The sequence below is a fragment of the Microtus pennsylvanicus genome, chromosome X (genome assembly GCF_037038515.1).
Source record: "Microtus pennsylvanicus isolate mMicPen1 chromosome X, mMicPen1.hap1, whole genome shotgun sequence".
NCBI lineage: Eukaryota > Metazoa > Chordata > Mammalia > Rodentia > Cricetidae > Microtus > Microtus pennsylvanicus.
In genome coordinates, this window is record NC_134601.1 from 106,455,793 (window position 1) to 106,483,624 (window position 27,832).

The following is a 27,832-nucleotide window of genomic DNA, read 5'->3' on the forward strand; positions in this document are numbered from 1 at the left end:
TAATTTTAAATACATTAAGAATAGCACATCTTAGTGGCAATTGATAGTCATGGGCAATGTAACTCTTTGGATTATATCAACTTGAAGTTTTCTTTCCAATCACACCACTTGTACAGACCACAGAGGAGACCAGTAAAGTGACATTTAATAAATTAAGGCTTTTCTAGAACGAACATTTTAAATAATGCTCTCCTGTTCTCTTCCCAATTCTATCTCTATCTAAAAATCACATGTACTACTATTCCCTTTTGATGATACATACTATTAAAATATTAAAATGTTAATATTAAAATATTAACTCCTAACAGCCTCTTAAGGAAGATTTATAAGATCAGTCAAGAAGATTTTATGAAATGTCATGAGCACCTGAACTAGTTGTGTAAGAGCAAGGCATATCCAGATAAATCTCTCCAAATTTTCAACAAATCTTTAGACATGATCATGTTCAACAGTACAATACTGAAATCTGCTGTATGCTATGGAAGGATTCTGATCAGTATAAAACTGATTGGGATGAAACAAGCAAAACATACTAGGCTTTTCTTTGTAAGTGTCCAAAATATAAAACCATGATAAGAAGGACTGATAACAGAACTGAACCACATTTTACATTTTGCAATAAGATAATGCAATGTATTTCAGAATTTTTGTGCCTTTATTTTTTTCAAAAGTCCATATGGCCTGGCACGCTTTTTGTGTTTTTTAAATGTTGTCAAAAAAGAAAAGGAGAAGGCAGACAGTGACTGTGTTTTGAACTTCTTCAAAGCAAAACACACAACTCTAAGCATTGCAATTTGTTGTTTAAGGAGAAATATTTTAAATTCTCTAAAATAGATTCCAAAAGAAAAAAAAATATATTTATTTTTCCAAGCTCTTAAATATAGCAATGAACTCAATAATTTCATTCCAAAGAGTCTCATATTTTTTAAGTAAGCCTAAAACATAAAATGGAAACTGCAGCATGCTGGGGTAACCCATTGGTAGCTGAGTTTTGATCAGAATGACTGTGATTGTTCAGGGCATCTAGCATCATCTGATTTTCTATCAGAGATCTGTTGCATCAGTAGCTGCATGCCATTTAATTTTCTAGGGGCATTACAATTTTGTTAGCTCTAGTTTTGAAAACTTGCCAAAACTTTGAAGGAATGAAGTTTCCTGATATATGTGAGGACTTGCCATATTTCCATACCACAGGAAGTAGGAGGCAGACAAGGAAGGGTAGCAAGAGGAGTTTAGGAGATGCAGAGAGAGAGAGAGTGAGGGCAGAAGGGGAAAAGGGGAGCAAAGATGAAACCATGAAGCTTTAAAGTTTAGAAAAGAATCACAGTGGCTTGAATTTCAAAAAGTAAACTCCAGATTTTGTGAAAAAAGTCTATTTAACAAACTGTGTAACTTCTTTCAGTGCAGAAAAGAACTTGACTTTCTTTTGAAAGTATGCTATTTCTCAACTACGTTTCTATTTCTAAAGAATATTTTTAGAGAGCAGCAGAGTACCTTTAAAGCAAGATTTATATTTTTTTTGCTACAAACTGATGAGAATAATATAGATAAGACCCAATTTCATTGGCTTGGAAACAACAAACAGATACATTCATAGATTGTTGCAATTTTATCCTCAAGTATAAAGAAAATATTTCAGATAATATTAAAGATAAATTAAAATGAAGCAGGTCAATTTTTGAAATTTATGCTATAGTGTGTGCCATTCAGTTAGGAAAACATAAATAGGCACAACATGATAAATATTAATGGTCTCAGTTATTGTGACATTCAAAAGAAAAATTCTTGATGGCTCAGTTTTTAATCTTACAAATCATGTATTTGACTAGACTTGATCTTCCATCTCTGAGTTTCAGGTGGATAGCATGTCCAGAGAGAGGTTTGTACCAAAGGGGAACCATGGTTTTCTTTTATTGAAGAAAACATAACAACAAGCTATGTGAGTAAGAGATCACATGCATGTCTCCAAAGCACAGAACTGTACTAAGAATGTGTTTTTGTGCTCCCCCCAAGTATAGCTGATAGGAGCAAGTTTACTTCAGATTATTCATTGCAACTGGCTATTGATATTTGTTTATATGCTTCTATGCACCAGCATGTTTTGATGTGTGTAGTTTTGCCAACACAAGCAGCTTGTCTGCCTTGTGAAACTTACCACTGTGATTACATACATATTCCTGTGACTTTTCTTAACCCTCTCAATATAAATTGTCTGATGCTCTGAATAAAATTTTCTATTTCAAGAATCTTTAGTCTGACTTATTTATAGTCCCCATTTTCCTAGTTCCCACCACTTCTAGAGAAGAAACAAGTAAACCATGAACAGAGACTTTAAGTCAGCCATGAGATAAAAGAGTGGGAACCCTCATAGAAGAAGATGAATAAGAATAACTGGATAGCAACTATGGAATGCAAGTACTAACATCACAAGTGGGGATTACTAAACTCATGTAAAACCTGAGAAATCTTGGAAAGGAATCCTAGACACAAAAGAACAGAGTTAAGCATAACTTTTTGGTAGCAGCATTACCTTGGGTGGGAAAATGCTCTGGAAACTTGCTGGTAAGCCAAAGGCAAAGCTGCCTTATCTCTATCTATGCCCATTTAGCATTTCAAAAAGGGTACTGCTGGTCAGAAAATAATTACAGATACACATTCAATAAAAACAAATACATATGGAAAAGACCTCTAAATGGATCACAATGTTAGATAAATGTACATAGTCTTGGGAAGAAGAGAAAAAGAATAAAGACAGTTATAAAAGGAAGTAAATGATTTTAAAAAATAAAGTATTTAAAGGGACAGTACAAATAGTCATAGATTAAAGGAATAGAAAAAATAAGCCATCTAAAGATGGAATATATACAGAGAGTCTGGATTATGTATACTATTGTGTTTTCTTTAAATTATTTGACTGTGAATGAGTCAAGTACTAAGAGACATTTCATTGTATGGGCTGCTAACTTAAACCAACATATATATTTTAAAGGTATCTTGACTTCAAAATTTGGGTCTAATGATTTGTTGCTTTGGAAAAGAGGTTCTTAATTTGTTTCCACAAAGGATGAGAACCTGTGGATTGCTACCTGAATAATATGGTTTGATGGATCAAGACTATCCAAAAGGTCACTGTGAGCATGCCCTAACATTACTTCACCCAACAAAGCAGGAAGCAGTTTGGAGAGAACTATGCCCAAATTACTAAAAAATTGTTTATAAATGTTTGTTTACATTCAAGCAGATATGCGATAAAGATTTGTATTTGTGTGTATCTTGGCTTATCGATAAATTTAAGGTCTTGATTAAGGAATTGTGTTTGTGCAGCTCATTTTAAACTGTAATGTAATGTGTATATGTGCCACACTTTCTTTATCCATTCTTCCATTGAGAGGCATCATCTAGGTTGTTTCTAGGTTCTGGCTATTACAAATAAAGCTGCTATAAACATAATTGAACAAACGCTTTTGTAGTATGATTGGGCATCTCTTGGGTGTATTCCCAAGAATGGTATTGCTGGATCCTGAGATAGGTTGACTCCCAATTTTCTGAGAAACCACAACACTGATTTCCAAAGTGGTTGCAAAACTTGACAATCCTGCCAGCAATGGATGAGTGTTCCCCTTACTCCACATTCTCTCCAGCATAGGTTATCATTGGTGTTTTTGATTTTAGCCATTATGACAGGTGTAAAATGGTATCTCAAAGATGTTTTGATTTGTGTTTCCCTAATCGCTAAAGAAGTTGAACATGACCCTAAGTATCTTTTGGCCATTTGAACTTCTTCTGTTGAGAATTCAGTTCAGTTCATTACCCCATTTTTTAATTGAGTTATCTAAAATTTTTATGTCTAATTTCTTGAGTTCTTTATATAATTTGAAGATCAGGCCTTTGTCTGTGTGGGGTTGGTGAAGATCTTCTCCCATTCAGTAGGTTGCATTTTTGTTTTAATGACTGTGTCTTTGCTTTAAAGAAGCTTCTCAGTTTCAGGAGGTTCCATTTATTCATAGTTGCTCTAATTGTCTGTGCTACTGAAATTATATGTAGGAAGTGGTCTCCTGTGCCCATATATTGCAGGCTACTTCCCACTTTCTCTTCTATGAGATTCAGTGTGGTCAAATTTATATTGAGGTCTTTGATCCATTTGGACTTGGGTTTTGTGCATGGTGATATATGTGGATCTATTTTCATTCTTCTTCAGGTTGACATCTAGGTATGCCAGCACCATTTGTTGAAGATGTTTTCTTTCTTCCATTGTATAATTTTAGCTCCTTTGTCAAAAATCAGTTGTTCATAGGTGTGAGGATTAATATCTGTGTCTTCGATTCAATTCCATTGGTCAATGTCTCTGTTTTTATGCCAATACCAAGCTGTTTTCATTACTGTAGCTCTGTAATAGAGTTTGTAGTCAGGGATAGTAATGACTCCAGAAGTTCCTTGACTGTATAGGATTGTTTTGGCTATACTGTTGTTTTTTTGTTTTGTTATTTTGCTTTTCCTATAAAGTTGATTCTTGTTCTCTCAAGGTCTGTGAAGAAATTTGTTGGGATTATAATGGGGACTGCACTGAATCTATAGATTGCCTTTAGTAGGATTGCCATTTTTACTATGTTGATCCTACCAATCCAAGAGCATGGGAGATCTTTCCATTTTCAGGTATCCTCTTCAATTTCTTTCTTCAAAGACTTAAAGTTCTTGTCAAATAGATCTTACACTTCCTTGGTTAATGTTACCCCAAGATACTTTATGCTATTTGTAGCTATTTTGAGAGGCAAAATTTTGATTTCCCTCTCAGCTTATTTGTCCTTTGTTTATAGGAGAGCTACTCATTTTTTGAGTTGATCTTGTATCAGCAGTAATAAACAATGACATCTTGAATTTTGCATGCAAATGGATGGGAATAGAAAACACTTTACTTAGTGAGATAACCCAGACTCAAAAAGATGAATATGGTATGTACTCACTCACAAGAGGATTCTAGCCATAAACAAAGGACATTAAACCTACAATTCGTGATCCTAGAGAAGCTAAATAAGAAGGTGAACCCAAAGAAAAACATATATAGATCTTCCTGGAAAATGGAAGCAGACAAGATTGTCATGCAAAAGTTGAGAGCATGGGGGTGGCATGTGGGTAAGGGGAGAGGGGAAAAAGAAGGGAGAAGGGGAGAATTGGGGAGAGCTTAGGGAGTGGGATGGTTGAGATGGAGGAAGGGTGGATATGGGAGCAGAGAAAAAGATATCTTATTTAAGGGAGCCATCTTGGGGTTGGCAAGAGGCTTGGCTCTAGAGGGGTTTTCAGGTGTCCATGGTGATGTCCCTTCTAGGTCCTTGGTCATCAGGGGAGAGGGTGCCTGTGCTGGCCTTGTCTAATAGTCAGACTGATGACTATCTTGAATATCACCATAGAACTATCATCTGGTGACAGAAGGAGATAGAGACAGAGACCTACATTGGAGCACTGGACTGAGCTCTCAAGGTCCAGTTGAAGAGAAGGAGGGAGAATATGAACAAGGAAGTCAGGATTACGTAGGGTTGTTCCACCCACTGGGACAGTGTGCCTGATCTAATGGGAGCACACCAAAGCCAGCTGGACTGGGGCTGAATAAGCATATGAACAAACTGGACTCTCTGAATGTGGCTCACAATGGGGCCTGACTGAGAAGTCAATGATAATAGCACTGTGATCTGTCTCTACTGCATGTACTTACTTTTTGGGATCCTAGTCTGTTTGGATGCACACCTTCATAGGCCTGGATGGAGGGGAGAGGGCCTTGGACTTCCCACAGGCCAGGGTACCCTGCCCTCTCTTAAGACTGAAGGGGGAGGAGGGAGGGAGTGTGGTGGAGCAGGAAGGAAATAGGAGGAGTGGAGGAAGTGGAAATTTTGAATGATATTATTTATAAAGCAATAAAGAAATAAAAATGTAATATATAATTAAGAAATATAGGTTAGTTGATAATCATCTATAATAGTCAAGATTGTAGTCATGTTAGATTTTCTAGATATAGAGACATATTTCAGTTAGATAGATAATCTTTAAAGCTTTCAAAAAATATGGCATTTAGAGACACATCTGCTCCTGGCAGTACCAATGTACTTCAAGAGGATGATGGGCATCAAAGAGGCTCCTCATGGAGTTTGTTCATCATTTGGGCAAAAAATTGCTTTTGCCTGGACTGTATGCTGTATGAACCAAATATGCAGGACCCACAGAAAAATGACTTCTGAACTTGCCTAAAGGTCAGATGGTCGTTCAGGGTTCCTGATTCATGAAAGAGTCTGCCAGACATTCTGCAGGACACAGAGGAAAGTGACTAACAAACTGCCAATATTGGGGGAACTCTCTTTGAAACTTCCTGCTTCATCAAAAAGTCTGCTAGATAATATGGGTCAGTAAGTTGAAGATGGGTGCCCACAATGTTAAAGAAGAACTTTGAGTGACTATCTAGGCAGTGAGATGTCTCTGTCATTTCTAGAATTTTGGAAGTTGCTTACAATGTACTTCCTTTTTACTTAGTAATATTATAAAAATCTTCTGTGGTCTTTGATGGAGTTGAAGAATAGAGAGTTAAAATTATAGTTTTCATTAGTTATTATCAAAGGTGAGGTAGATATCAATATTGTAACTGTAATTCTTGGTTGATACCTGTTTTGTTATATGTAATTTTGCTATGTTAAAGATAGAATCTTTCTTTTTATTTAGACAGAAAAGGAGAGATGAAGCTGGGCACACGCCTTTAATCCCAGCACTTGGGAGGCAGAGGCAGGTGGATCTCTGTGAGTTTGAGACCAGCCTGGTCTACAAGAGCTAGTTCCAGGACAGGCTCCAAAGCCACAGAGAAACCCTGTCCCCTGTCTCGAAAATCCAAAAAAAAAAAAAGAAAAAAAGAAAAAAGAAAAGTGGAGATGACATGAAACGTCCTTCTGTATATGTATTGCTTTTATTGGTTAATGAATAAAGCTGTTCAGCCAGGGGCTTAGCAGAATAAAGCTAGGCAGGAAAACTAAACTGAATGCTGGGATAAAGGAGGCAGAGTCACTGAGAAGCCATGTAACTGCTGACAGATACAGAATCTTCAACTGGAGCCCACCAAAATTTTTCCAGTAGGCCACAGTCTTGTAGTGATGCACAGATTAATGGAGATGGGTTAGTTTAGGATACAAGAGTTAGTTAAAAATATGCTTAAGCTATTGGCCGGTAGTGCAAATAATATAGTAACTGATTTATTATTTGGGTCTAAGCAGCTGGAAATGAACTAGTGGCCTCCCAGCAACAGAAAAGGATATTATAAAGGCATATAAAAAGGACCCATTTATTTTGGGCCACTTTGGTATGAAACTGAGCTGTGATTAAAGTACTTAAGGAGGATAAGAATATTAATCAAGAGAAGGAAATTCATTGAATGATTATAAACTGGGTGATCAAACCTTAAAATTTGTTTAAAATAGGCAACAGCAAGAGAGAGGGAAGAAGGAGGGAGGTGGAGGGGGACTTTTCCCTGTTCAGGCAAAGTTGAAAGTAAAAAGAGCACCACAGATAACTATGGTGATTACAACTTGTAATCTGTTATGAAATACTAGTTGAAGATGTGTTACATTCATTTATGCTGTGGAATGTTTGCTTAATGATGCAAAGATATGCTGCATATGTTTAACTCTGTGAAACTGTGTTACTTTGCCTACCTAAAAACCTGATTGTTCTAATAAAGTACTGAACAGCCAATAGCTAGGCAGTAGAAAGAATAGGTGGGACTGGCAAGCAGAGAGAATAAATAGAGGGAAAAATTGAAGGAGTAAAGCAAAAGAAGATGATATTAAAAGTCAGGAACCCAGCCACATAGCCGGACACAGAATAAGAAGAAAAGAAATGATATACATAATACATAAATAGAGAAAGGTAAAATCCCAGAAGCAAAAGGTAGACAGGTTAATTTTAAATTAGGAAAATATGGATAGAAATAAGCCAAGTTAATGGTGGATATTCATATGTAAGAATAATATTCCATGTATTTATATAGGAGGTGGGTGGCATTACCCCAAAGACTTAAAAGAACACCAACAATGCTTACACCCTTATTAGAACCTCCTTTTAGTTATGTATCCTTCATTGTGTGAAAATGATGCTAAAACATGAGTGAATAATTTGATAAGCAACCTAATCTTAAATTCTGTCCACTTTTTGATGATTCTTAGGAGATCCTATGAGAATGCTAACTTTACAACCTAAGCAAGACAGGGCACTGCAAGGAAAAGGAATTTGTTTTCCAATTCCTTCTGGCCTCATGAGCTGTGCTTGATATTTCTGGTGTACTATTTAAAACTCTGGAAGAAAAGATAGCATTGAATAATCCCTGTATATATCTCAAGAGGGAAGAAAAGAACTATAGCTGTTTAAATCTAGACTAAAAGAAGTATTTATGTATTATGTGGGAGGTGATGTATGCTGTGAATATGTTTTATTGCTACTGGTTAATAAAGAAACTGCTTTCAACCAGTGGCTTAACAGAGTAAAGCCAGGCTGAAAGAGGTATATAAAGAGAGTAGGCAGAGTCAGGAAGAAGCCATATAGCTGCCCACAGGGGACATATATATCTGCCAGGGCCCACCAGAACCTTACCGGTAAACGACATCAGTGTGGCCATACACAGATTAATATAAATTTGTTAATTTAAGATATAAGGGTTAACCAGAAATACGCTTAAGCTATTGGTCAACCAGTATTGCAAATAATATAGTTTATGTGTGTTTATTGTGGGACCATGTGGGATCAAATCTTCTGCCAACATATGTATCATATGGCTCCATCATTTCTTTTAAACTTACTTATTTTATCCCACTAAATTCTCTCCTGCAGGTATTATAACACAAGATGATTATGCTTTCAAATGGCTTTATTACACCATAAAGGCAAGGAAATACTAACTGCTTACCTTACTTTTCTTGTTCAATTTGCAATCAGGGAATAGCATGATGTTAACAGTTATATGGATTTGATCATTGCTGTACTATATTACCTTTAACTAGAATGTAGGTGGTATGCAGGGGAAAATTAAATCATGGAACAGGGTGTTTAGCTGGGTAATGGGAGGAAAAAGGAAAGAATTGAAAATAACTAACACTAAAGACACCACATGTAATTCTGCTACTATAGAAGTTTCCTTAAATATATATGTGTGTGCTTATACATATATGTGTTTATTTGGCAAATAACAGAGTCCAACAACTGGTCAAAATGCAGAGAATAAGAGAATGTGGGGAGAACAACTCTAACTGGGACATTTATATCACACCCCAATCCTCCAACACTCAGAAATCATGATGAAAGAGAAGGAAAAAAGATTTTAGGAGCCAGAGATAGGGAACTCCTGCAACAAAACAGTATTTTCCAGGCATGACAGGGCCACTGTACACAAGAATTCAATAGTGGCTATACTATGTACACAAAACCTGCACAAAATAAAAGCAGCAAAATTTCAAGCAGGGACTGAAGAGGATCTTGTAAAGTCAATTACTGTGAAGCTATTGAAACTTGAAGGCTTCTGAAAGAAGGGAAGGCAGTTTTTTTTCCAAGAATATGGTTCTTAAAACCTCACCAAAGCTCTGGTAGATGACCCTAATATAGACACACATAACAATATCAAGTGGATTCAGTGAGTTTAAAAATATGTTTTTACACACTAAAAACAATGTTGAGAGAGAAAAGTAATGAGTGTTAGGTGAGGTAGGAAAGGAAGTAGAAAAGAGTAATTAGGAGTGAATTTGTCTCCATCTGCTCCTGATTTGGACCTTGAGATTTCAGTCCGGTGCTCCAATGTGGGTCTCTGTCTCTGTCTCCTTTCACCGCCTGATGAAGGTTAATATTCAGCAGGATGCCTATATGTTTTTGTTTGGGTTCACATTCTTATTTAGCTTCTCTAGGATCATGAATTATAGGCTCAATGTCCTTTATTTATGGTTAGAAACCAAATATGAGTGAGTACATCCCATGTTCCTCTTTTTGGGTCTGGCTTACCTCACTCAGGATAGTGTTTTCTATTTCTGTCCATTTGTATGCAAAATTCTCAGGACCTCAAGGGGTGCACCCACACACTGAGACAATGGGGATTTTCTATCAGGAACTCACCAAGGCCAGCTGGTTCTGGTCTGAAAAATCATGGGATAAAACCGGACTCGCTGAATATAGCGGACAATGAGGACTACTGAGAACTCAAGAACAATGGCAATGGGTTTTTGATCCTACTGCACTTACTGGCTTTGTGGGAGCCTAGGCAGTTTGGATGCTCACCTTACTAGACCTGGATGGAGGTGGGTGGTCCTTGGACTTCCCACAGGGCAGGGAACCCTGATTGTTCTTTGGGCTGACAAGAGAGGGGGACTTGGTTGGGGGTGGGGGAGGGAAATGGGAGGCGGTGGCGGGGAGGAGGCAGAAATCTTTAATAAATTAATTAAAAATGGAATTAATTTGATCAAAACACATTCAATGTGTATATAAAATTCTCAACCAACAAAATGTAAATGCAAAATATGGAAACAAGTAAGTTGAGTGATTTCTATGGCATGTAAATCACATGAAAAATTAAGCAATATACAATCACAGATGTATTGAAAAAAACTCAGAAAGAAATACACCGAGTGAAAAAATTCCCAGCATATTCTTCTAGTTTACCGAATGAAGTGCAGAGGAAATTTGAACAGTACTTCAGATTAAGAAAATTTAGCTTTCATTCTTAATGGAATAAGCAGATATTTCTGCCTGAGTCTTATTTTTTGTTGCTATTGTTTCTTTTTTCCTGTTGTTGGATTATAGGGTATGGAACTCTTTAACCATTTATAGGCAAACCCTCTCAATGTGAAGATGAGACAAACTGTTTTTTCAAGGGAAAGTTTACAATATGTCTAACACATTTTTCCCGCGTTAGCACCTCCTTCAATTTCAGTTACTCCTGTATCCCATATCATAGTGATTCTAACACTTGATGATTACTAAACAAATTTTGACCCTTTATTTGAGTTTAAATTCCAAAGCCAAAAAAGAAGGTGCTCACTGCACTCCTTTCTCCAGAAACCCCCAAGTCATAGTAACCATCACATGCTTAACTACTAATAGCTGTCCTGCTACAAGGGTGGTACATGCCTCTACAAGGGTGGTACATGTCACATACTTGAGACGGTAAGAGAGAAAGATCACCAGTTTGGAGATTGCCTAGATTATATTATGAGCCTACTTAAAATTTCAAAGTACCTAATAAACTCAGAATACAGGGATCATATCTCAGCATGACAAAACTTACACATAACAAATACATAGCTGATATCATACTAAATAAGAAAAACCTAAATGTATTTTGTCTTAGGTGAAGAACAACACAAAAGTGTTCACTTTTAACACTTTTATTCAATATAGTGTTAGAAATCTCAGAGTAATTCATGCAACAGTGGAAAAAGACAGAAATTATTCTTCTTCCTCACAATAAGGTGCTATACTGATCTCACTCAATCTCATTGAATTGATAAATTTAGCATAAAAGCAGCCAATACAGAAAATAATTATATTTTATAGAATGGCAATAAATTCCCTAAGAAAAGAGGAGGGAATCATCTTACTCACAATAGCTTCAAATATCCAGGAATAAATTCAGTTAAGCAGGAGAAAGATCTCTCAGTGAAAATTACAGGCAACTAAATGAATTAATTGAAGAAGGCACTAAAAGTTAGAAAGACTCTGACTACAAGCTGAACACCTGTGTAATATCAAATTTGCTAAACACTATCGTGGAAGAGGGAAGTGTTCATAAGGCCCAACGCTTTCTGCAGGAATGTGATCCCCAAAAGGCTATGCATTTTCCAGTAGATAGTCACAAACAAATGCCCACACCTGTAGCACTGAGGATACTCAGCAAATATGAAAACAAAGCAGATTTAGTTGGGAAGGGAAAAGGGTAGGGGAATAAGGAAAAAATGTTAGGGGACTAATTAGGAGATGGATTTGAACAAAATAATGTATATGAATGTATAAAATTAACCAAATAATCTAGAATTTTCAAGAGACCAAACCCAGATAAAACTTTGTGACCTATGATCTTATTATATATTTGCTTGTTTGTTTATCATCATTATTGTAGGCGATATTTTTTTCTGAATTTATTCTAAAATTTCACATTTATATGTAACACATTTTAATCGTATTCATACCCTCTTGGCTATTATGCCCTCACCTTTGTAAACTCTTCTTCACTAAAAGTCCCTTTCTCAGAATTATTTTGATGCTGTTTTACTGTGAAGAGACAGAATGACCACAGCAACACTTATACAAGAAAACCTTTAATTGGTGTGGCTTACAGTTCAGAGGTATAGTCCATTATCATCATTCTAGGACTTGGCCTGCAGGCAGACAGGGTGCTAGAGAAGGAACTGAGAGGCCTACATCTTGATCCTCAGGCACAGGAAGTGAAATGGGTTATAAGACCTCAAAGCCCAACCCACAGTGACACACTTCCTCCAACAAGGTCATATCTATTGCAACAGAGCAACCTCTCCAAATAATGCCACTCTCTATAAGATTAAGAGGGCCAATTACATTTAAACTTTCCCAGTGTCCTACCCAATTTCATATTTCTGTTTTGATTAATGACCCACTGGTTATAAGCAGGGCTATCCAGACAAATATTTGAGAGCATGGGAGACTCACAAAATTCAGCTATATAAAATGATTTTAAAATACAGAAAAGTTACTTTTTTGGTGCTGAGGAGTTCCATCTGGACGGGTGAGTGTGTGCTATCCAGGGAGAGATTGTCCTGGAAGAGAGCACAAACCCCCATCCCCAAGCTCCATCTGCAGGGCTGTCTTTCTTATGCACGACCCAGCCCCCCAGCACCCCCCCCAACCCTGCCCTGCTGTATGCTAGGACCAGTGCTCAAGAAGAGTTTTAAGCTCCTACACTAAGGCTACCCACCCAGAGCGGTGAGTGCCTGCAAACCGGGCTGGCCTCAAGGTCCTCTGTAAGGGAGCATGGGCACCTTCAGCTTGTGCTCCAAGGTCTCCTGTGCTCTCCTGGACCCTCCTCTGCCTGCCAAGTTCTTCCTTTTGTCCCCAGATCATTGGGATACCAGATGGCCCTGTTTAGGTGCTGAGGAGTTCCATCTGGACGGGTGAATGTGTGCTATCCAGCTCTCCCCCAGATCCTTCTGCAGGGCTGTCTTTCTTACACACGACCCTCCCCCCAAGCCTATGTTTTCTGCAAGGTCCTTTGCTCAGGAAAAGTTTTCTGCTCATACACTAAGGCTACCCACCCAGAGAGGTGAGTGCCTGCCTACCGGGCAAGCCTCAAGGACCCCCCCGAAAGGGAGCATGCACACCTTCAGCTTGTCGGCAGGGTGTCCTGTGTTCTACTCGTCCCCGCCTTGACCCCAAGTTCCCCCTTTTGTCTGCAGGTCATTGGACTACCAGGCGTCCGTGTTTTGGTGCTGAGAAGTTCCATCTGGATGGGACAGTTCCTGCTTCAACACTGAAGAGATACACCCAGAGAGTCAGTCACAGCAAAGACTGGACCAAGACACCAGGTCTCTCCTGGCTCTATTTAAAGGAAGAGATGGGAAGGTGCCAATGCAAGAATTCCTCCAACAACCTGAAAGGCAACATGACATCACCAGAATCCAGGGATCCTGAAATAAGAATTGTACACCCTACTCCAGAAGAATTAGAAGAAATCGACTCAAAAGTGAATTATATGAAAATAATAGAAGACCTGAAACAGGAGGTGAAAAACTGCCATAAACAATTAGAGATTACAAACAAAAAGGTAGAGGAAATGAATAAATTGCTCAAAGATACCCAAGAAAACCAAGAGAAACAAGAAAAAGCAATCAAACAGGTAAGGGAAGTGGTACAAGACTTGAAGAATGAAATGGAAGTAATGAAGAAAACATAAACCGAGGGAAGGATGGAGATGGAAAATCTGGGTAAATGAAAAGGAACTACAGAGACAAGTACTACCAACAGATTATAAGAGATAGGAAGAATGTCAGACACTGAAGATACCATAGAGAAAATAAACACGCTGATCAAAGAAAACAGCAAAACCAACAAATTTTCTCATCACAAAACATTCAGGAAATCTGGGACACAATAAAAAGAACAAACCTAAGAATAATTGGGATAGAAGATGGAGAAGAAGTACAGCTCAACGGTCAATAAAACATATTTAATAAAATTATAGAAGAAAACTTTCCCAACCTAAAGAAAGAGATTCCTTTGAAGATTCAAGAAGCATACAGAACACCGAAAGGACTGGACCAAAAAAAAAACACATCTCCTCGCCATATAATAATCAAAACACAAAACATACAGAATAAAGAAATAATATTAAGAGCTTCAAAGGAAAAAGGTCAAGTTACTTATAAAGGTAAACCTATCAGAATTACACCTGACTTCTCTATGGAAACCATGAAAGCCAGAAGGTCCTGGAAAGATGTACTTCAGAAAATAAGAGAACATGGAGGCAAACCCAACTACTATACCCAGCCAACCTTTCGTTTACTATAAATGGAGAAAACAACATTTTCCAGGATAAAAACAAATTTAAACAATACGTAGCCACAAATCCAGCCTTACAGAAAGTAATAGAAGGAAAATCACAAACCAAGGAGTCCAACAATGACCACAATAACTCAGACATCTAGAGACCCTTCAGCAGCACAACTCAAAGAAGGGAAACACACAAACTCTACTACTAAAATTGTGACCGGAGTAAACAACAACTGGTCATTAGTATCACTTAATGTCAATGGACTCAACTCTCCTATAAAAAGGCACAGGTTAAGAGATTGGATACGAAAACAGGATCCAACAATCGGCTGTTTACAAGAAACACACCTCAACCACAAAAACAGGCACCTACTCAGAGTAAAGGGCTGGGAAAAGGCTTATCAAGCAAACAGACCTAAGAAACAAGCAGGTGTGGCCATACTAATTTCTAACAAAGTTGACTTCCAACTTAAATCAATCAGAAGAGATGGAGAGGGACATTTTATACTCATAACAGGAACATTTCATCAGGATGAAGTCTCAATCCTGAACATCTATGCCCCTAATATAAAAGCACAAACGTATGTAAAAGAAACATTACTAAAACTCAAGACTGCCATCAAACTGCACACACTAATAGTAGGAGACTTCGACACTCCTCTCTCACCAATGGACAGGTCAATCAGACAGAAACCTAACAGAGAAATTAGAGAATTAATGGAGGTAATGAAGCAAATGTACTTAACAGAAATCTATAGATTATTCCACCCAAAGAGGAAAGAATATACCTTCTTCTCTGCAGCTCATGGAACCTTCTCGAAAATTGACCACATACTCGGTAACAAAGCTAACTTACACAGTTACAAAAAAAATATTACTAACCACCTGTGTCTTATCAGATCACCATGGATTAAAGTTAGAATTCAACAACAATGCTACCCCCAGAAAGCCTACAATCTCATGGAAACTGAACAGTCAACTACTGAACCATACCTGGATTACGGACGAAATAAAGAAAGAAATTAAAGTCTTCCTTGAATTCAATGAAAATAAAGAAACAACATATTCGAACTTATGGAACACTATGAATGCAGTGCTAAGAGGAAAGTTCATAGCACTAAGTGCCCACGTAAAGAAAACAGAGAAAGCACACATTGGAGACTTAACAGCCCACCTGAAAGCTCTAGAAAAAAAAAGAAGCAGACTCACCTAGGAGTAGTAGAAGACTGGAAATAATCAAACTGAGGGCAGAAATCAACAAAATAGAAACAAAGGAAACAATCCAAAAAATCAATGAAACAAAAAGCTGGTTCCTGGAGAAAATCAACAAGATTGATAAATCCCTATCCAAACTAATCAAACGGCAGAGAGAATATGCAAATTAATAAGATCAGAAATGAAAAGGGGGGACATAACCACAGACACAGAGGAAATTCAGAGAATCATTAGATCTTACTACAAAAGCTTGTATGCCACAAAACTGGAAAATGTAAAAGAAATGGACACGTTTTTAGATAAATACCATATACCAAAGTTAAACCAGGACCAGATGGACAATCTAAATAGACCTTTTAGTCACGAGGAATTAGAAGGTTTCAAAAAAGCCCAGGACCAGATGGTTTCAATGCAGAATTCTACCAGAACTTCCAAGAAGACCTAATACCTATACTCCTTAATGTATTTCACAATATAGAAACAGAAGAGTCATTACCAAATTCCTTTTATGAAGCTACAGTTACTCTGATACCAAAACCACAAAAAGACTAAACCAGGAAAGAGAATTACAGGCCAATCTCACTCATGAACATCGATGCACAAATCCTCAACAAAATACTGGCAAACCGAATCCAAGAACACATCTGAAAAATTATCCATTATGATCAAGTAGGCTTCATCCCAGAGATACAGGGCTGTTTCAACATATGAAAATCTATCAATGTAATCCATCATATAAATAAACTGAAAGAAAAAAATCTATATGATCATTTCATTAAATGCTGAAAAAGCATTTGACAAAATTCAACATCCCTTTATGATAAAAATATTGGAGAGATTAGGGATACAAGGGTCATACCTAAATATAATAAAAGCTATATACAGCAAGCCGACAGCTAACATCAAATTAAACGGAGAAAAACTCAAAGCCATCCCACTAAACTCAGGAACACGACAAGGCTGTCCACTCTCGCCATACCTCTTCAATATAGTGCTTGAAGTTCTAGCAATAGCAATAAGACAACATAAGGGAATCAAGGGGATTCGAATTGGAAAGGAAGAAGTTAAACTTTCATTATTTGCAGATGATATGATAGTGTACATAAGCGACCCCCAAAACTCCACCAAAGAACTTTTACAGCTGTTAAACACCTTTAGTAATGTGGCAGGATACAAGATCAACTCCAAAAAAATCAGTCGCCCTTTTATACACAAAGGATATGAAGCAGAGAGGGAAATCAGAGAAGCTTCACCTATCACAATAGCCACAAACAGCATAAAATATCTTGGGGTAAAGCTAACCAAGGAAGTGAAAGATCTATTTGACAAGAACTTTAAGGCATTAAAGAAAGAAATTGAAGAGGATACCAGAAAATGGAAGGACCTCCCTTGCTCTTGGATTGGGAGAATCAACATAGTAAAAATGGCAATTCTACCAAAGGCAATTTATAGATTCAATGCAATCCCCATCAAGGTCCCATCAAAATTCTTCACAGATCTTGAGAGGACAATAATCAACTTTATATGGAAAAACAAAAAACCCAGGATATCCAAAACAATCCTATAGAATAAAGGATCTTCTGGAGGCATTACCATTCCTGACTTCTCATAGAATCCTAACAGATGTACAATTAAAATCACAATACTTTTCTTTCAAATCAATCATAGCTTTTGTAGTAAAGGATAAAAAACAGCTAATTTTAAAGTTTACAGTTCTTAAGATCATTCAATTTCATCACAAGTCTTCTCTGTAAAACCCCCCAAATCTATTTTCAATACCCATCTTGTGAACTGTATATCTGTACTTTTTTTTAAAAAAATGGGCTTGAATTGCATATTTAGTTGTGGTTGTATTTTTTTCCTTTTTTTTTTTGTTTTTGAGACAGGGTTCCTCTGTGTAGCTGTTTGGAGACTGTATTGTAACTCACTCTGTAGACCAGGCTAGTCACAGAGATCTGCCTGCCTCTGCTTCCTGAGTGATGGAATTAAAGGCGTGCGCCACCACCACCCGGGTTAAAGGAACTTAAGAGGTTGGGTGATGTCCCTCAAACCCCTCAGAGAGATCGGCTGAACATGGCAATGAAAGTGTTTGATGAGAGGGAGAAGAAAGAAAGGATAGAAAATGCTTCTCATGATGGACAGAAGTGCAAGCTTCTAGAAGTAGCGCTGAGGCTACCTCCAAAGAAGATGCGAAACTAACAGACTCCACCTGGGTCCTGTTTCAGTACTGGAAACACCAGTCACTGAGTGGAGAAATATACTTCACCTTGCCTACAACCAGAACTCTGTCCAAACTGTGGCCAGCCAGGACACTGGAGGATTGACTCCCCCAAAATCGTTCTCTATGGGAAAAATTTTCAAATTTTTCGGACCCAAAAGCCAAAGACTGACACTGCCCTGGGACCTTGGCTCTCTACAAAGCCAACAAGATTACCATAGAGAATCTCAGATTAACTGTCCAGATAGCAGGTAAATTTCTGTCATTTTCAACTGAAATGGAAGCTACTTGGTCCATACTTCACACTCATGCCAGTAAATTTTATCTTTCTCAATCTCTTCTTCATTTTTGTTCTCTTTCCTGCCAGGAAATTTTGTTCTTATTACAGATGAATGTTGATGTTTATATTGATAACTTTTCAGGCTTTGTTTTTTTACTGTACCACAAAGATGAGAGTCTGCTTGAACTATTCACAGACACTTGCTGTCTGCTTTGTCTACAATTAGGACTTCAATAAAGATTAAAACAAACAAAGGTTTTGCTGATATATCAAAATATATCTCATTTTGGCAACTTTAAAAAATTTCATGTGGGATTCAATAATTCATCACTTGGATCCATCTCTCAAAGCTCAAACACACTCCAGGCCTCTGACATGGTAAGTACTCCAGAGGTCCTGTAAAACTGCAGAGCCCCCAACTTCTTCACAATCAAAAAGGGAGGCATTTGTATCTTTCTCCATGAAAAATCTTGCAACTATGTTAACAAGCCTGGCTAGTTGGAATAGGGGATTAAAGACTGAGATGGCTCAAAAACTACAGCCTCCAGGGGACAACGACTATGTGGAGCACTCCTTTTGGTCTTTCTTGGGCCCCTAGCTCCTCCTTCTCCTTGGCTCACTAATACCAACATTTCTTGCAATAGTGATTGCTCCCTATCTCATTAGTTCATTCAGGAAAGAAATGGTAAAATTAGTAGAACATCAGTAAATCAGATGGTTATGATGGAATTTCAACATTTCTTCTGTCACCTCCAAGTTTGAGCCCCTGCTTTAAACCAGTATACCAGAAACTGCCCTCCCCCACATTATTAAGCTGCAATTCAGCCAGAAGTAGCCAAACTACTCTGATTGTCTCTTAGCATCAACAAAAAGCTGAAATGATAGGTCAAAAAGCAGGCTGTCCACGTGTCAGTGACAGTGACAATGTTCTATGTTTCCATGCCAGCTTCCAGGTTGTTCTACCCCATACTCTCACTTCACTAACTACTCAAACTCCCAGGCTTGTTTAGTTTACAGACTCTCTTGCTGCTACCTGTCTCTTTAAACCTGGAGGGCTTTCCTCACATTTTGCTCTGTCCCCCAAGAGACAGCTCTGTAGTTTTGATTCCCCAAGAAAACTTTTTTTCTATCCATAGAGTGACCAAGTTTGCTACTTTCACTGCACCCTTACAAGTACAGGGTAGGAAAATTGGTATGAAGCTTGTATCCATTGAAGGAATCATTGAAGATCATCATCTAACACCAATACTACCATTCCTATCATAATTAAGAACTTATTGGATGTTTTTATGTCTTTTAGTACCAAATAGAATACAAAATTTAAAATATAAAAATAAGTAATCTCAATACCAATGCTGATTTGAATGGAAAAACTAAAATACTTAGTATTTACGGAAAAAGTATTTGATTTGATATTTGTAATCAGAGGTAACAACAGACTCATTTCAATTACATACAACTAACATATTGATAAAAGACAAGATTGGCCTAATCAAGAGAATTCAATTTGGAATTTACCAAGTTCTGGAGAAAATTTTCTCAAGGACTACTTTTCTTCACCCAAGTTGTATAAAGAAACACAAAGCTAGAGAAATGCAATAAAGGAGTAAAAATGACTCTGCCTATAGTCACACTTCCCAATAATTAATTACTGTCAGAATTTAGACAACTCTACCCATCTCAATCTTCATGCCAGTGTAAGAAAAGTTTGTCATTTACTTGCTTAACTCTTCCTGAGTTTCTGTCACTCACTTTCATAAATTTGGAGAGTCTTTGTTATTTAAGTGCCAACCACAAATTATACTGCCTACTGATCTACCAAGAAACTATGTATGTGAAAGTATACTCATATTAACATATATCTGAACATTTCGCTATTTTATATAAATGTTTATACCTTATGTGTTATTAACATATATTATGAGATATATAGCCTGTCTAGGGTACTTTCTCAGAAATGACTCTTGGCTTTTGAAATGGTGCTGTGTTTTCCCTTTGGCTTAATTTCCCTATAGTCTATGACTCAAATATGTGATATCTTCAGTAGTAGGGCCTTACCAACCTGTTCTGCAGGGTAGCCAATAATATTGGCAATAACCTATAATACTTGGGAGTCTATGTGACTCCACTGGCCAACAATTCAAATAACCCACTTCTGGTGCTTGTGTTTTCATTTGATAGCATATTAGATTTTCTTTTTTTTTCTTTTAGGGTATGGAGGGGGTTAAGATAGGGTTCCTTAGTAACTTTGGAACCTGTGCTGGAATTCACTCTGTAGAGCAGGCTAGCCTGAAACTTATAGAGATTTGCCTGTCTCTGCCTCCTGAGTATTGGGATTAAAGGCAAGTACCACCACCACCTGTCTTATTTCTAGATATTATCTTTCATTTGACGAATAGCTGTACCTCATACAGCAGACTCGACATTTTTATTAAATGTTACTTCTTCAACAAAAATATATTGCCACCCTATGCATTTAAATGACCGAAACAAGGTAGATTATAGAATTTTATTATGTTATTGAGTTGCTAATACCATAAATGAAACTAATTCATTTATAATTATTCTCTTGTGGAAAATTATATTCTCATGGGTATTTAATTGTTGTTGTTGAGATAGGATCTTGTTTATGTAGCATTGGCTGATGTGAAACTCATTATTTTGACAAATAAGCTTCATACCCACTATAATCTTGCCTCAGCCTCGTGACTACCCCCATCCCAAGGGCAACAAATTTACAGAAGAAAAAGTTAAGTATAATTTTCTGGAGCTAAGGTGATAGAAGATATTATCTGGAATTATTCAGTCATATAATAGGACAGGATATGACTAGCAGCCTTACTTAAGGCTTAAGAAAGTTTGAGAAGTAAGTGAGCAAACAGTACTTACTCTAAGGTCCTTTTCCACATTTGTATGAGTCTTAATCTCAAATTCTAAAATATCAAAATTTAGAATATCCTTGGGTGTTTAAGCGTGAAGGTAGATAACAAGGCATTTGAAAGGTCTCTGTGAAACATGCTGAGAGTCAGCTTCCTATTGTGTATAGTATATAATTCAATAGCTCTGTGCTCCTTTTGAATTTTGACAAGTCAATTTATGACAAGGTTGGCAAAGGCAACTGAAGTCATCTATCTTATTACTAAATTAATTTTAACAAATATGTAAATATATTTATTATTCTTAAAGGATGGTATTAGAATGTCTTTATTCTATTTCTTTCATTGTGCAATGCTAAAATCCTCCAAAAAAGTTATTCATGGAGATTTCAAAGATAGATAAAAATTGACCCAACTATAGATAAGTAAGCAAGTAACTACATGGTATTGAATGCTTTATGTTTTCTTCTTGCCTCAAATAACTTGATAGTGTATTGCAAAACAGGAAATCTGGATATTTCACCAAAAAAATAAGAAATTTGTTCTTTTCAGTTTAATAGATAAAGAAATCTCAACCTAGTAAAAAACTTTCAGTTAGCAATGGTTCACTCCAAGGAAATACTGTAGGCAGAACTGTGGCCTCAAACTTTCTAATAATATCAAAATAGGAAATGCATATTTAACCTCACACTTGTCAGACCAGAATGACGTTCCTTAACTGCATATTGAGGTTATGTCAGAAAAAGCTGAATAGTAATTCAGATTTTATATTCATACCCCAATTGATAAGAACAAGAACTTGCCAAAAACCAATCATTCATACAATGTCAAAGGGGATTACAACACAGGGAAAACCTGAATGCCTACTTACAGTCTCTAATAAGATCTCTTCATTGCTCCCAACTGGAGTGATTTCAATGGAGAGACAACATACCTTTGCACTCTCTCTTTTATGGGCTCATAATTTTGTGTGCCATTGGAGTATATGTGAGCTTCAAAACCAATTTTAAACTAAGAATATATAAAAGTGTAAACTAAAACACAAAAATGCAGAAAATATGATATTGAATGATAATCAAATAAGCAAACAAAAATCAAAACAATCAAACAAACAAAAATAAACAATAACATTAACAAAGCGGTATAGTATTTCTTTAACTAATTCAGAAATGTAGAGACCAAGGCCTTTATCATTGAAAAGTATGAAGGAATCAGTCCAAATATTCTTAACTGCTAGATGTGTTAAAATCTCCGTAATTTGTGCCAAAAGAGAGCACAAAGAAATTAGTAACAGATTATGAGCTATATATTCAAATCAAGGAAATTCCATAGCTACTTTTGCTTTGAAATGATTATATTTTCTTTATTAATTTATTTTGCACAACTACAGTGGCATATACAGTTTCCACAAACATACTTTTAAGATATATATTCTGGTTCAATGAAAGTTTTTAATTAAAGTAAAGTAAAATGCTCAGGTTATTAATTTCTTTGAGAAATTTACAGAAAATGGAACTAGACCTTTACTCAAAGTTGCTAAGAAATTTTTGAAAATTTTAAGGTGCTAACAACATTTGCTGAGGTGTTGCCATTTTGGGGATTTGGCATATAGCTTCATTATTTAAGTGATGATTGGGTTTGTATTTATCATTTTTCATTTAATAATACTAATACATTAAATATTTTCAAAAATATTGCTATTCTCTGATTCAGTTATTACTATGTATTTATATTTAATGCAAAATCCTTTTCAGTTGAAGATCATGAAAATTTAGTGAGGGTTGATGGAGGAAGGTCATTGGTCAATTATTAAAGAAACTGCTTGGCCTCATAGGTTAAAACATAGGTGGATGGAGTAAACAGAACAGAATGCTGGGAGGAAGAGGAAGTGAGCTCAGATGCCATGCAGCTCATTGCCAGAGCAGATGTGATGAAGCTCTGACCCAGGATGGACGTAGGCTAGAATCTTCCCGGTAAGCGCACCTTGGTGCTACACACATTAATAGAAATGGGCCAGGCAGTGTTTAAATGAATACAGTTTGTGTGTTGTTATTTCATGGTATAAGCTAGCCAGGTGACCAGGAGCTGGGGCGACAGGACCACAACCCTCATCTCCTACTACAGAGGGTCACTCTAATTCTACTAAGATTGTAGAACTAGAACCCTCCTTACTTTTGTTCTATAGAAAAGGTAGTTTTCTACCCTAATTTAAAATGACAAAATTGTGTTTTTTAGCTTAAAATGTCTATTCACATTTGCATAACAAAGCACTATAATTAAATGGCTTGTAAATAAAATAAATTAAATCAATTTTGTGCAGTTATGGATGCTTGAAGTTTATATCAGGAGCTATCATGAATGGATTGGGTTAAAGAGCCTCATCTTGGTTGCAGACTACATACTTCATTCTCTTTATATGATATAAAAGAAGTAGCAAAACTCCATGGAGTCTCTTGTGAAAGCAAACTATGGGAGTTGGAATAGAAGTGTCCCCCAAGAGTCAGATTTTGACACTTGGTTCCCAGTTGGTGGCACTGTTTGGAGACATTTAGGAGTTGTGAACTTGCTTGATGGAGGAGGTATGTCACTGGTAGTGGATTTTGAGATTATATAGCCTCACCATATTTCCAGTTCACTCTCTCTGCTTTGTGTTTGTGGTAAAAGAGATGAACTCTTAGTTCTTTCCCCTGCCACCATTCCTGCTTCCCACTGCTATGCCTCCTCACTCTCATGGTCTTTTATCCCTAAACTCTTTCATAATTTGTTCAGGAAAAAAAATAGAGTGATAGAGAGATGGGCAATGGTGGCACACGCCTTTAATCCCAGCACTTGGGATACAGAGGCAGATGGATCTCTGTGAGTTCTAGGCCAGTCTGGTCTACAAGAGCTAGTTCCAGGACAGGAACCAAAAAGCTACGGAGAAACCCTCTCTCAAAATCAAAAAAAAAAGTGATAGAGAAAATAGTCTAATTCATGATGACTACACAATCTAAATGTCTCCCCCAAGAGTCTACCTTCTACTTCCACTAGGTTGGGATTTAAGATGTTTACAAATGAAGTTTTGAGGGAAATGCATGTTCGTTCTATTGCAGTTGATATTGTCAATGTAAAATATTGGGAAATGCAATTTAGGCAGAAGTATTTGGGACATGATTGCAACAGATACCGTTATAGGATAGAGACAAGCAGAGAGCTATCATAGTATGTGTTATTGATAAGGTTAATACTATAAGAAATCGAAACTTTTCAGTATCATGGGGGAACACAAAAAAGTACCTCAAATTACTCACTTAAAAGTGAGTGTATTGGCATATTGTTAAGCACTGTTTGACCATGATCTTTTCAGATCTATCTTCAGCCCGAGATAGTCCAAAGACAAAGAGCTGAGGTTAGCATCTTTAATTTAAGGACAGTGGTTGCTATGGAGAAATAAACAGCTCACATCCTAAGACTCCCTTGTGGTATTAGAGTTTAACAATATTGGGGGATGATGGGTACCAAGGAAATCATAGATTTATGGATAAGTTTTTTCGGAAGCAGGGATTGTCTAGAAAAGAATGGTAGAGAATATGGAACTATAACTCCCCTCTAAATTACTGGTAAATATCAAATACAGACACTCTGTTAAGAAAATACATATTAGAACTTTGACAGAAAATCATAAAGTCAGGCTTCAATATGATCTCCATATAGAACTGATGGAAAAAATCAGAAATAAAAACTTTCACTGTTGTGGATTGTACTTCTCAGTTTTGAAAGTAACATGTTATTTTTTCACAACATTATGTCACTGGGGGTAGAGAACAGATGGAATTTGGAAACAGTGCACAGAAGGAGAACAGGGTACAGTGGAGAAGGAAGATATTCAAATAGTTTTGTCACAGCAATAGCATTGCTACCATTGTCAATAAACAAAACACAGCATAGGATTGAAATGTCAACATTGTGTTGACAGTTCTTGTCATAGAGTGATGAAACTACTTAAATAAATTAAATTAAACAATATTTTAGTTCCTCTAGAATCAATGAGTAGAATTCTTTATTGGCTTGATACTGATTCATAACTAAAAAATAGGAAATAGGCAATTCAAAGTTACTATTAGAAGTCAATCAATATTATGGAATAATATAATATTATGCTCTATTTTCTTAGTTGAAATGAGAATTATAGAAAAAGGGCCAGTGGTTATATAATTTGAACATCATCAAAAGTACTATCCACAATAAAGTCACACCTAATATAATTTAATAGACATAAAAACGATAATGGTTTGAAAAATTATCAGGCAGATTTTGTGATCATGCTCTTTAACATGTAAAACTGGCATAAAATTGGTTATATGGAGTCGTTATTTTTATATTCTAACAGACTATTATTTATTTAGATTCTGTTGTATTATCAATTTTGCTGAAACTTAATCTAATTTATTGAGTGTTTATTACTTCATTACCTTGACTGATAATGAGTAGAAGCAACACATTTTAATATGAAGGACAATTTCAAATTTTAAAACATATATGGAAAAGACATTTATAACTATACTCATCAAATTAATTCAGATCAAGACTTCTTTCTTCTGGATTCTAAAAATGTGAATTCAGATACTCAATTCTATTATGATACTCTTTTAGTCTAGATACCAGATATCGATAGATATATATCAAATATATAAAAGATCTGACTCTGAAAATAGCATATTTGTAAATATAATAAGAATTTTCTCTAATAAAATCATTTTAATCTGAAGGTAATAATCATTTCTAATAATGCTAATATTTTTTTATCAATTACGTTTACTGGTTTTGTTGCACTATACATTTTTCTCTTCTCCAACCCCTTCCTTCCCCCCACCTCTCTCCTCTATATTAAGATAACTTTCTGCTATTACTTTTATAATTTACATATATAAACATAAACTGGAGGGTATATTTCCTAATGCATATCACTTTTAGATGAAATACATTTTGGGAGAACATTAATGTGTATAGAAATGACTATTGAAATAAAACTATTTCAAAGCTTACATCTGTATTTCATAGCTTGGAAAACATTTTTTTAATTTGTTATTATTGGGTAACTTCAGGGCATTTTTTGTATGTATGCAGTGTATTTTGAGTATATTCCTTCAAATATATCCTGCCACCTTATCGTTTCAGGGTCCTTCCCTTCTAGTGCTTCCAAATAACTTCACTTCTACTTTCATGCTAACATCTACCCATATAAGTGCTTTTCTGAAACATATTATTTTATCCAAATTTATCAGAGTAATTTGTATAGAAATAAAAAATACTCATTTGAAGTATACATTTGAAGTCTGACTTCCAAAATTTGTCTATAAGTTTATAATCACCATGTTTTCAAGATAATTAAATAGCCCTGTATTTCTACTTATTCCAACCACAATGACCACAGATTTATGAGAAATTTACATATGTTTTGTTTGTGTATGTGTGTTTGTGTGTGTGTGTGCCTGTGTGTGTGTGTGTTAAGAGGAATTAACTCACACAAAAATTAGGGGAGAAACACTTTTAAAGTTGATTGTAAATACCTTTTAATATCAAAAAAGTCACCTGAAAACATACATACAAGTAACATTATACAGATTGGATAGATTACATTTAGGAATATGTATTACATTTACATTTATGCATGCTATAGCAATTCAAAAAAAGGGATCATGCATGTGAAGGGGAGCTAAAACAGATATATGGGAGAATTTGGAGGTAGGAAAGGAAAGTGATTAAATGTTACTACTATAGTATCAAAAAAAGAAAAAGTTAAAAATATTGTTCATAAAATGAACTCTGAGTAGGAGCATAAGGGAAGTGTAACCAAAATTAAAGTGTTTGATAAGCCCATATGGAAACCTCCCATTTCATAAGCATATTAAAATATAATATGTAAAAGAGTTTGGTTCAAGTCTTGCATAGTGCCTCTGTGCTGTAGAAAGCTCATGACCTTGAGGGTATGTGGCTTAATCGCCTTCCAAAGATGCCTTATTCCCAAGATGAACCACAGCATATAGCATTCATTATTGGATTACTTCCAAAGGCCATGAGGACCCTGGAGAGAATGGTTTAGAAAAAATCTGAGAAAGACTCAAGAAGAAATAGGCATAGAAGCAAGTCATTTGATTTTAATTAAGAGGTTCAGAACGGAGCTCAATTATGGTGACATGAAAAAGCCTAAAACCATCATTTATTAGTTGGAAGAGTTGAAAGACTATGAGGTACTGATCTATATCTCCTCAGAGCATCAAGCACATCTGGCTAGGGTTGGATGAGGCCTGCTATTTGTTCAGTTCAAGTGGATGAGGACACTGCTTCAAGAGGACCCATTTCTCTGCCCTACACCCTCCTGAGCCAAACACATAGTATGCTATTCTTTCACAGTATCCTCAAGGGTCTTGAGATGAACCCATCTTTCCATTCAGGGAAAGGATAGTTGATCTTTGGTTTGTTACAGTCAAGACCAAATAGGATGGTGAAATTAAAATTAGCTTAGGACTCAGGTGAGAGCCCATAAGCCCTGGATTCAATCTCTAGCATAGAATACAATCACTTTAAACAGAAAACCGTAAGTGAAAATTTTAGCTTAAAAAAAACATCAAAATGGGTAAAAGTTTGAAAATACCAGCCCCATTATGTATATCTTTGTACTCTACAAATAAACATTAAGCAGGTTAAAGATGATAGATAGATAGATAGATAGATAGATAG

At 36.2% G+C, this 27,832-nt stretch overlaps 2 pseudogenes; one reads left to right on the forward strand and one right to left on the reverse strand.

Moving 5' to 3' along the window:
- Positions 1–27,832, reverse strand: part of LOC142841030 (small ribosomal subunit protein uS12-like) — a 334,675-nt pseudogene that overhangs the window by 209,290 nt on the left and 97,553 nt on the right.
- LOC142841483 (bis(5'-nucleosyl)-tetraphosphatase [asymmetrical] pseudogene) lies at positions 27,067–27,474 on the forward strand (annotated as a pseudogene).